This window comes from Cricetulus griseus, assembly GCF_003668045.3.
Source record: "Cricetulus griseus strain 17A/GY chromosome 1 unlocalized genomic scaffold, alternate assembly CriGri-PICRH-1.0 chr1_0, whole genome shotgun sequence".
NCBI lineage: Eukaryota > Metazoa > Chordata > Mammalia > Rodentia > Cricetidae > Cricetulus > Cricetulus griseus.
Genome location: NW_023276806.1, coordinates 67,332,886 through 67,347,423, shown reverse-complemented (window position 1 = coordinate 67,347,423; position 14,538 = coordinate 67,332,886). Strand labels below are relative to the sequence as shown.

Below are 14,538 nucleotides of genomic sequence, written 5' to 3'. Positions count from 1 at the left end.
CAATCAGGAACTTATATAGGGTTGAGGTAGGGGATGGGAATCTTAGGATGGGGTAAAGTGACATGAGGCATAAGGGCCAATAATATTCCACAAAGCTGGCAGGTAGCTAGGCAGGGGGCAGTTTTACATCAGGCCTTGCTGAGTCACCCCTATGTGGAGGTTACAGGCCAGAGACAGGTCTCCAAACTCTGGCCAGGCTCAGGAGGTTACAGTGGGCCTCACATCTGAGCCTTTTTAGGCCCAACACCACACAGCAAGGACAACTATTACCTCTGTTGGTGGGAATGTAATCTAGTAGAGAGACATTATGGAAATTAGTATGGAGCTTTCTCAAAAATCTTAGAGCTGAACTAATGTATCACCCAGTTTTGTCACTCTTGGGTGCTCACCCAAAGGATGTATCTTATTCCAGAGATATCGGCACATTCATAATGACTACTGCCCTATTCACAATATTAAGAAAATGAAATTAGCTTAGTAAACTCATCAACTGATGAATGGACAGTGAAAATGTAGCAAAAAATACAGTGACATTTTATTCAGCCATAAAGAAAAAATAAAAACATGAAAATTTCAGAAAAAAGGATAGAAGTATATGATGCACCAGGTAAGGTAACTCAGACTCAGAAAAACACATGTTCTCTCTCTCATATGCAGATTTTAGCTTCTAGCTTTTATATGTGTGCATTTTTTAAAAAAGAAAATAACAGAGTAAATGTACATTCCAGAAAGTAGAAAGGGACCATGAGAAGGGGAACAGAATCTGCAGTTGGAGAAGGCAGAAGAATGCATATGATATTAAAGTGTCAGTTTTCACACTGGTGTGGAAAGGTTTAAGTGTGTATCGAGGCGGGGAGGCTGGGAGGAATGGCAACCAAAACTAATGCTGTATGAAAAAAGCCATAAAGAAATATGATACTTGATAAGTAATCAAAAAACTTTAAGTTCCAACAGAGGTTTTCATGTAAGTGAATAAAACTGCTCTCAGAAGCCAAAGATTATTAAACAAAAATTCCAGTGCCAGATGTGGGCTAGTCTTCAATGAGTTATAGGTCAGGAGGTGCCTAAACCTCCCCCCAAAACAATACAGGCAAATTGCCACTAGTGTGGGTTGCCCACCAGAACTAGATAGTAAGATTCTTCAGCTGATGGTATCACCTTCCTAGTTTCAAGACACTCAGAGTTCAAGCTGGAACCGAGCTGAAAAAACATCCATTCTACTTGCCATCCCTTGTGCCAGGTGGTGCCACATATTGTTAAATCTTTCCGCCAAAAGCCACTGAGCCCCACCGCCAAGTGTGCACTTTAGGCCAGCTGCCCACCTGAGTTAGGGTCTAAATTAATACACAGAGAAACTTGTATTAGATTCAAAGCTGCTTGGCCAATGACTAGGATTCTCATCTCTTAGCTCAGTCTTATTTAGCATAAATCTACATATTTTATAAGACTTATCCTATAGAGGATGCCTTTCGCTGGTGCCCTCTCTTGCTGGTGGCTCACATCCCGCCACTGGAGGATGTGAAGGGGAAAGGGGGACACTTCCTGTTTCCTTTGCTTAAATATGAGTCTTTTTGCTATGTCACTTCCTGCCTGGATCACCACTTCTCTACTACATTTCCCAGAATCCTCTTTGACTCCTAGTCCTGTCTAACTTGCTGTCTCATTGGCCAAACAGTATTTTATTCAATGATCAATAAGATAAACATACAAAGAAGTACATTCTCCATCAACATAGGCTTCTGGGGAAGAATCATTAATTCATCTGTGGATCCCGTATGCAATAATACTGACCTGCTAGGCAAGGAAACCCCACTAGTGCAATAGTGGTAAGTCTGTTATTGGGGGTAATCAATGTTTTATGTAAATACAATGGCTGGAGAGAGAGATCATGGACTTTGTGGGGGAAGCTACTGTGGTTGAGTTGCTAAGTGGACATGATGTGCTACCAAATTACCTTCTAAATAACTATATTTATGCCCACAGATTCCTTCGAATGTTGACTTTGGTCAGAGAGACTTCATTATGCAATGGCAATTTCAGAGATGCATAACTGGTAAGATTGTTGCAAGTTTAGAAATAAATAGGACATCTGTGTCACTCCCTCCAAGGCCCAGGACTATCACTGAAGATCAGAAACATCCTAAGGATCAGAAAGAACTGAAGCCAATAAGAAGGGGGAGAGTACTTCAGAACTCTGTCATTCAGGTATGACCGGGCTGTTGAGCTCTGGAACTCACTGCAATCAACAACCTGTCATGGAAAGTATGAGGGTCAACTGGGTCTTACCCATCCTGAGGATCTAGATGGTTGATAGGAGGAGAGACATCTTTTTGTTAGTATAACACTGGTAAAGTACCCCTGCTTCTAAAAAGAACCCCCTATCCCTCCTCCTTTATGTGACCCTACTGCAATTCTTTGATTTGTATTTTATATAAAAAATAAAAGACATGGAAGTAAAATAGGACCAAGTGGGAAAGGAAGCACGGTAGCAGAAGTACAAGGGGAAAAGCAAGCATTAACAGGGTATGCTTATGAACCAAATATACTCTGTACAAGTATGAAAATGTCACAATGAACTCCATCATTATGTATAGTTAATGTAAGATCATAAAACACTTTAAAAGACAAAATAATGAACAAATGAGGAATATAAAAGCACAAACACTATAAAATGTTTTAAAAGTCAGGAATTAATAAACACTTTTTAACAATTTCTAAACACTAATGTTCTCAATCATAAGTTCCCCAATCAAAAGATACAGGCTGGAGGGAAAGGAAGTGGGTGGGGCAGGAGACGTGGGACTCAAAGCTCCAGAGCTTAAGGGTTTTGTTTTGTTGTTGTGTGTTTTGTGTATGTGTGATTTTAAGTGGTTCAGGAGTGGCCCAGAAAAGCTAGAAATCCAGACAGTAGCCATGCTTCCCTGAGCAATCACCCCCCCACCCCCTGTCACCCTTCTTCTGCATTGCCAGCAAGGTGGCTGCCTGCTACACACCAGCAACAGCTAGCAACAAGAGCCGAGGATTTCTTAGCCACAGTAAAAGGTTGTGAACCCATGAAGCCACATGGCCCTAAAAAGAAAGGCCATCTCCAGAACTGTAGTTCATTGACACACTTATATTGGGTTCATACGCACACATATTGTGTGCAACGCACACACTTACAGATTTCCTGTGAGTTCTCCTAGGAAATGCTGACTGCTTTGCCCTTTGATTCAGAATTGCAAAGTCTGACAAAGAATGGCCTTTGTGGATGAGCTCAAAGTCAAGCAACAGTGATTGCACAGAATAAGTGAGGATATCCACCAGCATATTCTGAACCAGGGCTCATATCCCCACCTTTTGGTGGCACTGCAAGATTACAGAGACTACGTGATAGAGATGTCCATCCTGGAGGACTCGGCCACTGTGGCCTTCTGGGATGCAGTCTCATGAGAAGGTATTAAATGAGTCTGTAAGTGCCATGATGTACCTATCATTTGTCACCCTCACTAGGGAAGACTGGAGAAGTTCAAGGCTCTGAGAGTGGCTACAGTAATGAGGACACCCAGGCTGCTGGCAAGCTCGGGATGGCCACGTGAAACATCCCATCTGTGGCTGTGGAGGAGACAGCCTATTCCACCTTCTGACACATTCTCAATCTATATGTTTGTGCACGGTGCTTGGGGAAAGGCACACAGGTACAAAGTACAGAACAGATCCCCAGTAGCAGCTCTATGGAGAAATACTGGACCTCGTCAGCTTTGGTCACAACAGGCAGGCAGTTGCTGTTTGAGCCAAGGCCTTTGGATTGTAGTTTTTGACCCCTACTTGCAAGATAGGATGGAGTGGTCCTTGTGTATATGGAAGGTCTACAACTCACAGGACTTGCTGTATGAGAGTGACTGCATCTCCTTGCACTGCAACCTGAAGGAACATAGCCATATCAGTGACTTCACTATTAAGCAGACAAGGCAAAGTATTCTCCACGAACATGGTGGCTTGGTGGATGAGAAAACCTTAGCTTGGACCCTCAAAGAAGGAAGATTACCAGGGGCAGCACTTCACGTGCCTGAATCTGAGTCCACGTGCATGAGTAGCATCATTCGGGGTCAGTGGAAAGATGTACCAAACCTCATCTAAATGCCACAAATGTCCTGGTACAGGGAACAAGCATCTCTAGGGATGAGGGAGGCAGCTGCCACTGAGATCCACGGAGCAATTACAGGTCGCATCCCAGAAAGCGTAGCAAACTGTGTTGACAAAGAACTCCTACTACTTCAGCTCCTTGGCCAGTCATAGGCCAGCAAACAGCTCTTCGTGAGCTCATTCAGTGCCACGTACACCTCACTTCCTGCAGCCATGGATTCCAGTGACTCACAACCTCCTCACAGCAATGCACCCTTCCCAAGATCCCTCTCCTAAACAGCCCACAAAACACTCCAATGAGCAAAGGCAGAGGATTCTGGAAGAATGTGTGTAAGAATTCATATAAACTGGGGATCTAGAGACAGTGGAAAATAGATGAACTAGAAGCTCCTACACAGAGAGGTGTCTCTCATATTGGAGCAGTACACTAGGAGGTAGCAGGTTGTGAGTGCAGTAAAACCTTCCAACGGTGGGGCAGGGGGAATAAGGAAAAAGAAAAAGTATTGCTTCATACACTGTACTCAAATATATTTTCTCAGTTTCCGATCCTTGGCTATTTTATTGAGTGGTAAGTCTTGAATGAGAAGGGTTCAAGAAGAATAATGTTGCCGGGCAGTGGTGGTGCACGCCTTTAATCCCAGCCTTTAATCCCAGTGGTGGTGCACTCAGGATGCAGAGGCAGGCGGATCTCTGTGAGTCCGAGGCCAGCCTGGTCTACAAAGCTACCCAGAGAAACCCTGTCTCAAAAAACCAAACCAAAACAACAACAAAAAGAAGACACAGACTGGTTGAGTGGATGAAAAAACAAGACCTGTCTATTAGTTGTCTCTCAGGAATGCACCATCAAAGGCAGACACCACCTTAGTGTGAAGATAGAAGGAACTATTCCAAGTAAATGGAACCAGGGAGCAAGGAGTTTTCATTGTTAACAGTACTTGACAAAATAGAATTTGAACCAAGACTAGTCAGAAGAGGTAGTCACCTCAAGCTGATTAAGGAAACAATACATGAAGAAAACATCACAGTTTTAAACATACAGAACCTGCTAGAAGGCTCAGGAGTAGACATGCTTGACCGCAGGCCTCATGACCTGAGTTTTTGATCCCACAGAGTGACTGGAAAGAATCAAACTCCTAAGAGCTGTCCTCTGACCTCTACACAGGTTGTGGCATACACTGGCAAATAAATAAATACTTTAAACATCTATGTATTAACATGGGTACACTTGTTTCATGAAACAAATACTAGATATGAAACTTAGAAATCCAGCAAACTACAGTGGGTGACTTCAATAAGCCAGTCTCATCAATGAAGAGATTGTTCTGTTGCTCTGGCAAGCACCATAACCAAAGAGCACACCGGGGAGGAAAGGGTTATTTGGCTTACAGGTTACAGTCCCCATTGAGGGAAGCCAAGGCTGGAACCTGGAGGCAGAAACCAGAAGTAGTAAGTACAGACCACCGAGGCTTATTCTCCACAGCTTGTTCAGCTTTTTTTCTCCTCCCTCCCTCCCTCCCTCCCTCCCTCCCTCCCTCCCTCCCTCTCTTCCTTTTTAAGTAATGTTTTTTACTGATTCTTTGATAATTTCTGACACTGCATTTTGATTATATTTATCCCAGCAATTCCTCCTAGATCCTTCCCCGCCTCCTTACTCCCTACCCTCCCCAATTCATAATCTCTCCGCCCTTCCATTTCTCTCTGAAAATCTTGAGTCCAATTTGTGTTCGTCAACTACTCCTGGACATGGGACTTGCCCTAGAGTGTGGTCAATACACCAGGTGTCACACCACTGAAGACAACTGACTCCCTCTCCCAGCAGCCATCAAATGCCAACAGCGTCTCAACAAGGAGTGGGACTTCAAGCCCACCTCCCCTTCTCTATCAGTCTCTTGTGAGTTCCAGTGCACAACTGCATTGCTGTGACTAGAAAACACTGTTTCCTTGGAGTCATCTACCACCTCTGGCTCTTAAGAGTTTTCCACCCCTCTTTCTCAAATATCTTTAAGCCTAGAGAGGAGGGGTATGATACAGGGTTGAGAACTCGGAATTCTCTTTTTCTCTGCATGTTGCAGGTTGCTGTGTTAATTGCCAAGTACTGGGGAAAGACTGTCTGATGAAGGTGGAGGTGATCTGCAAATTTCATAATTTCAGTTTTTTGATAGCTGAATATTTCATTGTGTGAATTTACAGCACTTTCACTATCCATTTATCAGTTTATCTAGGCTGTTTCCATCCCCTGGAAACATTGCTGCTGTGACCAGAGCAGCAATGAACATGGATGAGCAAGCATCTCTAAAAAGTCTTTGGGTATATGCCCGAGAATATTAGAGCTGGATCTTGTGGTAGATCTATTTTCAGCTTTTTGAGGTACTTTTAAACTGATTTCCCTTTTGTCCTGTTAGTAGGACAAACAAGGGATGCTTTGTACCCTTAAACTTTTCAAATGTGCCTTTTTATGAATGGCTCCATAAATCAGCTTCATTTTGATGTTTCTTTACTACATAATTTACTTTTTGTAAGCATGATCTTTTTAAGCCATATCTGGCTTTTAAAATTAAAAAAAAGAAAAGAAACCTTAAAGACCTCACCAGACAACTCTTAGATTTGATAAACACTTTCAGCAAAATGTCAGGACACAAAAGTCAAAATTTTCATGTATACCAATAAGTATGCTGAGAAAGGAACCAGGGAAATTATTCCATTAACAATTTATTTAAAAAAAACATTAGAATTATCCTAACCAAGGAAGTTAAAGACCACTACACTGAGAACTTTAAAAGAAATTGAAGAAGACATTAGAAGGTGGAAAGACATGCTCACATGGTCACAAACTGGAAAAATCAATGCTGTGAAAATGGCTGCTTTTAAAAAAGTAATCTACAAATTCAACGCAATCCCCATCAATAATCCCAAACTATTCTTTCCATAAGTAGAAAAATTTTAAAAGTCATAAGAAAGCACAAAAGACCCCAGATAGCCAAAGCATTTCTGATAAAGAAGGAGGAGGAGGGAGAGGAGAAGGAGAAGAAGAATGCTGGAGATGTTACCTTAACTGATTTCAAAACATACTAAAGAGCCCCTGTTCCTGAATGTTCACATATTTCAGACACAGGAATTGGAAGACCAACTCTTGTAGTATTGGAAGGTGCATATAAGCTGCCAAGAGGGGAAAAAAGAAAGGCAACTAACAGTTCCAACTAGTTGTAAAGCCTATGAACCACAACGATGACTAGCCTGGCAAGTTATCTGCAATGGTGCCATAGTGGTTCTTGAGTAACAGCTGTCTAACTGGACTTAAGGATGGCTCAGTAGGAGGGAATTCACACCTGGTACTGCAAACCTAGTCAGCTACCCGTGGCTGGAGAGGTCATCAATCCCAGAGGAAAGCCTACCATTGCCATCTTCCTATGTCAATTAATTTCTAACTGCATTCTAAAATATGTATCCTCACATCTGCAGGTAAGTGTAGCTTTCACTCCTCATCAAAGGAACTTCTCTTTACAGCAGACGGAGATGGTTACAGACATCAACAATGGGTAAAATGCAGAGACTTGATGAGCATGGGATGCCCAGACCTAATTGATAAATCTACAGTGCAACTCATACCTCTGAGGCTCAGGAGAGGAGTGTGGGCCACTGCACTAGACACCCATCTTCTTTCAGGCATATTCCTGCCCCAGAGTCCTTCTCACTACTCTACTGAGACCCAGCTCCTCCATGGATCCCTGAAGCCTGCTCATGGAATTCCCACCCCAGAGAGCATTCTTGAACACATGAGATAATCTCAGTTTTCTGGGAAATATTCCTAATACAGAGTCATAGCTTAACATTTTATAGGGCATCCAATTCCTTACTTCACTCATAAGAGAACTGACAGAGTGAACAAAATTCCAGGAAAAACTTGTACCTTCAGCTGAACCTTCTACCAGGCAATTAAATAGAACTTCAATGAAAGTGGAGACATTAAAAAGTTATAGGTCCAGAGCCTAATTACAACTTATCTTTGGTTATTTTTAGCTCTCTAAATAGCCCTCCCCCTTTTTTTGCCTACCTCAATGCTGGGCCTAACATCTAGCAATTTTTTTAAAAAAAGCTTTTTTGAAATGTATTAACTTAATAAACCCTAGGTTTTGTGAAGCAAAAGGCCAAGATGGCATCTGAGGCCTATAATAGAGGCATCTCCACTTTGCTGTAACCCACCTAGTTAATGTTTCCATCAATATATTTCTAAATGCCTTGAGTTATGATCTTCTTTGTCCTATTAATATAAAAAAGAAACTTCATTAAACTGTTGGAACATGGAATTTTGGGAAATCCAAATCTGTGTTCCATTGATGATAAAAACCACAGCTTTCATCTTAAAGGGAATAAAAGGTGGCTTATTCTGGAGCCGTTTGGAGTGACCACAGTCTGAGAAAACAGCTTTGGGTTACCCAAATTCCATGTTCCAACATGGAAATGGTTTCATGAAGTTTTATGGCTTGCAGAACAAAGAAAGTCATAAAGGCAAGTTTAAAATCCATTGGTGGGTAGATCAAAGAGGGGTTACAGCAAGATGCTCTCTGATGACATGCTCAGACTTTGGATTGGTGGAGCCTGGTGATCTGCTAAATTAATAGACTTCAAAGGTTTTTATCTATTAGTCACAGGATGTTAATTCTGACACAGAGGTAGGCAAGGTGGGGCTATTCCAGGAGCTAACATGAGGTAGTTAGCCTCTGGGCCAGCAACATTCCAACCTCTCCACATCATTGTTGTTCTAATCAATCAATCATTCTTGGCAGACACAGATTCTTTCTGAGAATGCTCCTTCAGGGTTCTAAGGCCATGGTTGCTCATATGTGGCTCCAGATTTAGCAATTCTTAGTCTCTTTGAAGTGAGTCATCTGCATGTAACCATCCTGGGTAAGAATGAAGATATTCTAAACAGAAATCTGTGCCCCCTGCCTCCTTTATCTGTCAGAGTAATGAAACACTGGACACTTAAGAAATTGAAGCTTCCAGTGCAGTCTTCCGGCAGAAGAAGGAAAATGCTAGGCCTGGTGCAGCCAGGGGAGGCTTGTTTGCTAGAAAGAGATTCCACATAGATCTAACAACCTAGCAGACACCTTTCGGGGCAGACAGGAGCCGAGACAATGATGGGTGGAGCTACATGACCAGGACCCTCTGTATGCATATCTCTTGCCATTTACTTAAACTTAAACCTCATATCAGGACCCAGAAAATGGGCCTTAGAGGATCACTGGTTTCCTTTGTTCCTCTTTCTAACATGATCACTTGAACAAATCTTTAACTACTTTTCACTGTGATTTATTTGGCCCATTGAGGGCAAGTGGCTGAGCTTGACCTGTTAAGGCTTCCAGGGTACAGACTGTGACACTAACAGATCCAATAACAGGCACATAAATTGCAGGTAGGCATTGCCAGATATACAGACCTTTGCATGGACATGGATACACATTTCCTTCCACTGCTTGGTGTTTGAGTTGAGGGTGGGGAAAATGAGAGCTAGGAATGATTCTGTAGGAGGCCGCTGGATCTGACCACCTCAGACTCCCACAGTTTCTTCCAGATCTATCCTGGATACTTTGCAAAAGAGGAAGTGGGCAATTCTGTCATCTCTCACACAGAAAAGACCACCGCGGGAGGTATCAGCCCAGCACATCAGTCTGGGTTCCTCTCTCTCTCATTCCCTCTCCTTCCCAGAAGTCCTCTGGCTTTAGTAAAGAACAGACTTCTGGTTGACGAGGAAGTACAGGGTAAGCACCCCCAAGAGATTACTTATGCTTGGGATGTGTTTAAGAGAATTCTCGTCACCTAGAAACTATGGAATGCATGCTAGAGTATTCATTTATAGGACAACAGTCAGTGTCAGTTAAGAAACAATGAGGAGACAAAGGGGGAAAGAGAGATGATCCACTCTGGGCAGGAATTAGCCAAGTTTCCCAGTATTCTGTTTGATTTTAGTCATCCTTGTATGTCTCCTGACTCCTCCCTGAGCACCAGCTCCACAGCACAAAGAGAAGAAAGGACAGATTTAACAGTTCAGAAGCAGAACGATGAGGGCAATGAAAAAAAATCAAAACAAAAGAGCAAAGTTGGGACAGAACTTATGGAAGGGTAGGACAGGGGTATGGAGATGGCAGAGAAGCAGGACAAGGCTAGGAGCACCAAGAGACAGAGGGCGAGTGGTTCAAGCATAGGAGTGAGGGCAAGCAAGAGGCTGGCAGCATTCCTCTGAGTCTACCATTAGCTGGGCTCCAGTCTACCATCCTGCATCACCTCAGCAGAAGTCATTACAGAAGGCAAACTACTGACTGTCTCCAAGATGGGTTCTCCAGGCAGACAGCAAATTGCCTGCTTCTTGCATAATACACTAGGCATGCATGGAACTCTGTGCTCCTCCATTACATCATGCCCAGGGGACTTGAGTAGCACTTTAAATTTAATTTCTGGTGTCTCTCAATATCTCATCGCTACACCCAGTCCATACCAAATGTGTGAGCTGCTTTCTGTCCCAGGAAAACCACACAGGACATGTGTTGCATTGGCTGCTTTTACAGGGTCTCACTGCTCCTGTCTTTTTCCATGTGAAAAAGCTGCCACTTTTTTCATTTTCCTGGTCCCTGTCCAGGAGGTGGCAACCTCCTCCCTTTGAATCTCCGGCCCCAAATCTAAGTGAAAGTAATGGGTCTTGCTTCCAGCTAAGCTGCCGTGCCATTCAAGAGTCTTGGTGTGAGGTGTGGTTACTCTTAACCCTCAAGGTCAGATAATGAGAAATTTAGTCTAAGGCCTGGTTACTAAATGTTCAAAGAATTCAGTAAGAAAGTCTGTTTCTTCTTTGCATCATGATAAAGGAGTCTTCCCCTTTTTGGCTTGGGTATATTAGAATGTTGAATAAACTTGGGGCATTCAGTATTCACTGAATTGTCCCCCTGACTCTATTCTGTCTTTCCCTTAGTATCTTTTTACCTGACCTTTCTAATCCACACTCCCCCTCTCAGGTATGAACCAGGCAAGTCAGCTGTGTCCGAGTGAAGCCCCACAAATCGGGCAACTACAACCAGCCTGGTGGGGAAACCTGCCAAGTATGCCATGATCTCCATTATATTATGAGCTAAGTTCTGAGGGGTGGGGAGGCGTCTCTGGGACTGGAGAGATGATTCAACAGTTAAGAACACTGGTTGCTATGGCAGAGGCCCTGGGTTCAATTCCCAGCAGCCACATAGTAGTCCACAACCATCCCTAACTCCAGTTCTAGAGGGTGATCTGATGCCTTCATCTGACCTCCATGGGTACCAAACATGCATGTGGTATTCAGACATACATGCAGACAAAACACTCACTCAGAGTAAAATGAATAAATCTAACCAAAAAAATGTAAAAAGATTCTCCAAGGATGACTTAATGATTAGAATGTCTGTGATTGTGGAGAGCTGGAATGTTATAGGTCAAGAGCCAAATTATGTTGAGCTATTTTTAGCTCTATTTTTTGACCATCTCTGTGTTTGATCTACTATCTGGTACCTATTAGGTAAGTCCTTTCTGAACTTCACAGACCACTGCCTTTCACCAACCCAAAGGCTGAGAATGTCATCAGGCAGCTGGGGCCTACAGTGGAGACTTCCCTGATTTGCTATAACTCACCTGCCTGATGTTTTCATCTATTTGTTTTGTTACTGTTGTTTTTGAGACCGGTCTCAAGTAGCCCAGGCTGGCCTCTAATTTGCTATGTAGCCAAAGATGACCTTGAACTATGAACTTCCTGCATCTATGTCAACTGAAGTGTGCCATTATGCCCTGGAAAACACTTGGGCAATGTGACCACACTGGAAATGAAAATGTTCTAAAGAAACACCTGTGCCTCCATCTGACTGTGGGACTGTTGAGTCAGCGGACCTCAAGGAAATGGGAATTTTCCCAGGAATTTCAACTGGGAAAAGGGGAAAAAAAAACACCAGGCAGAGGGAGAACTAGAAAGAGATTCGCACTGTTCTAACAACTTGCCAGACCACCTTAGAGGATAGGACAGACAGAAACCCAGACAATGATGGGTCGGGGTGGATGGGACTCTAGATATGCATGTCCTTGACCTCTAAATAAGCTTAGATCTCACTTCAGGACCCTGAAGATGGACTTCAGGTTTCCATGGATCGCTTCATCCTACCCTACCCCTGAAAGGCCACATTAAACAATTCCCCCTTTTCCACTTTTCACTGTTGACTTGGTTCCTTTAGTTGGCTTATTGAAGATGGGTGGCTGGAACTAACTTGGGTACAGGTTGTAACCTAATCCCCAAGTTCAATAACAGAACAAGAGATACAGTGACAATCCCCCTCTAAGTCCATTAAGGGGCCTGACATGACATATAGGTTTAAATAGAAAACAAGAGGTGCGTATGGCTGAGTCGCCCTGGTGAGGTGTAGATTTCAAGCAGACAACATCCATTCATTCCTAATAGTTCCTCATGTTAGCATGTCTTATATGGACACGAAGATACAAGTTGTAAGACCTAGGAAGAGGCTCAACCAATGATGGGGCTACAGAAATGGAATTCTGTTCATGGAGGCACACAGTCAGCTAATTTCTGTGATTAACCCTGACAGGAAGCACAGGAAGTCCAGGAATAACTTCACATCAGACTCGATTTTGGAGAATTCTTCCAGCAACACTGTCGGGTACAGAGTGGACAGTGACAAACTAGAGGCAGAGAAAATTAGAAAGATATTCTGTTGTTAATGTAGAAGAGGAAAAAGAAAGAAAAAGAAAGCAAGGAAGGAAGAAAGAAAGAAAGAACGAAAGGAAGGAAGGAAGGAAGGAAGGAAGGAAGGAAGGAAGGGAGGGAGGAAGGAAGGGAGGGAGGAGGGAGGGAGGGAGGGGAGGGAGGGAGGAGGGAGGGAGGGAGGGAGGGAGGGAGGAAGGAAGCCTGGGTCAGGCAGACAGGAGGTAAAGAGAGAAACAGCCAGGGTGGAGTTGAGGAAGGAGGCAGGTGGGCACGCAAGGGCAAAGGAGGGGAAAAGGGGGGCCTGACCTCTGAGATTTGTGTTAAAGACCAGAGTTAAAGAGGTTTTGGGGTGGAGCCTGTTGTTTCTGAGGCTCTGTACAAGGAAGTAAATGTGCATGTTTGGCCTATAAAGAAGCCATGCTAGAGGTTTTAAAATCATTCTTGCAATCTTGGTGGCATGACAAAAGTGTGTGGACAGGGAGAGAGGACCCAGAGTCAAACTGCAGAGCATCTACTTTAAAGGACAGATAAGGGTGAAAGAATCCATTCCTGCTCAGAACTGGTCAGAGAGGTGGGCAACGCTCTGAGGAGTCAACAGAGCAAAAGAGTCCAGGTCTGAAGCATTCTAAGCTGCAGGCAAGGCAAGAAAAAGACTTAAAGAACGACAAATGCATCACTAAGTGTTCTACTGTCTTATACTGATATACAACTGTGGAAATCATAAAAAGACACAAAACAAAACAAAAAACCCAAACCACTGAAGTGTGATGATTCTTGCTCACTGGAATGTGAATTAATCATTAAGCATATTTAACAGAATTTAATGGGAAATATTTTGTGGCTAAACTTGGTTTGGTTTTTTTTTTTTTTTTTTTTTTTTTTTTGTTTGGCTTTGGATTTTTGAGACAGGGTTTCTCTGTGTAGCTCTGGCTGCCCTGGAATTCCCTTTGTTGGGCAGGCTGACCTTGAATTCACAGAGATCCACCTGCCTCTGCCTCCCGAATGCTGGGATTAAAGGCATGCACCACCATGCCCCGATGATATATATTTGTAAATATATTCACTTCAGAATTCCTATATAGATGTGGCACTTTGAATTTTCCTTTGCATCAGTTGAAATATCTTACTGTAAATAGTCCTCAGTTGTTAGTGATTAAATATAATTTGACATGAATTCATTTTATATGTATATAAAAGTTATTTAAACTGAAAGAAAGTTATTCTATAACAGAAGAAAAATAACTGAAAAGTCATTACTAAGTTTTAGAACTATCACAAACCCTATATGGTAGACTCACAGAACAGGAGACAGAGCACATGGTTGGGTGTATGAGTAAACAAAATGATGGCCTTTTAAGAACTTGGCTTGGGCCGGGCAGTGGTGGCACACACTTTCAATCCCAGCACTCAGGAGGCAGAGGCAGGTGGATCTGTGTGTGAGTGAGTTCCCAGACAGCAGGAGAAAGGAAAGATTTTATCTTTAAAGGGCATGGTTTTATTTTGTATATTATAGTCCCTCAAACTGCCAGTACTTTGATAAACTATATGGGTATTTAAACAACAACAACAAAACCCCAAACAACTGTGAATAAGACCTCCTAGAAAGAATCTGACTGGCTGATAGAACTGGAGTGATGCGGAGAGGTCGGATAGTGCAGATTTGGAACCTAATTATTTTTGTCTTGGAC

General features: G+C 42.9%; 1 pseudogene; it reads left to right on the top strand.

Moving 5' to 3' along the window:
* The first annotated feature begins 3,237 nt into the window (after window positions 1–3,237).
* LOC100765536 lies at window positions 3,238–4,459 on the top strand (annotated as a pseudogene).
* The last annotated feature ends 10,079 nt before the right edge of the window (window positions 4,460–14,538 follow it).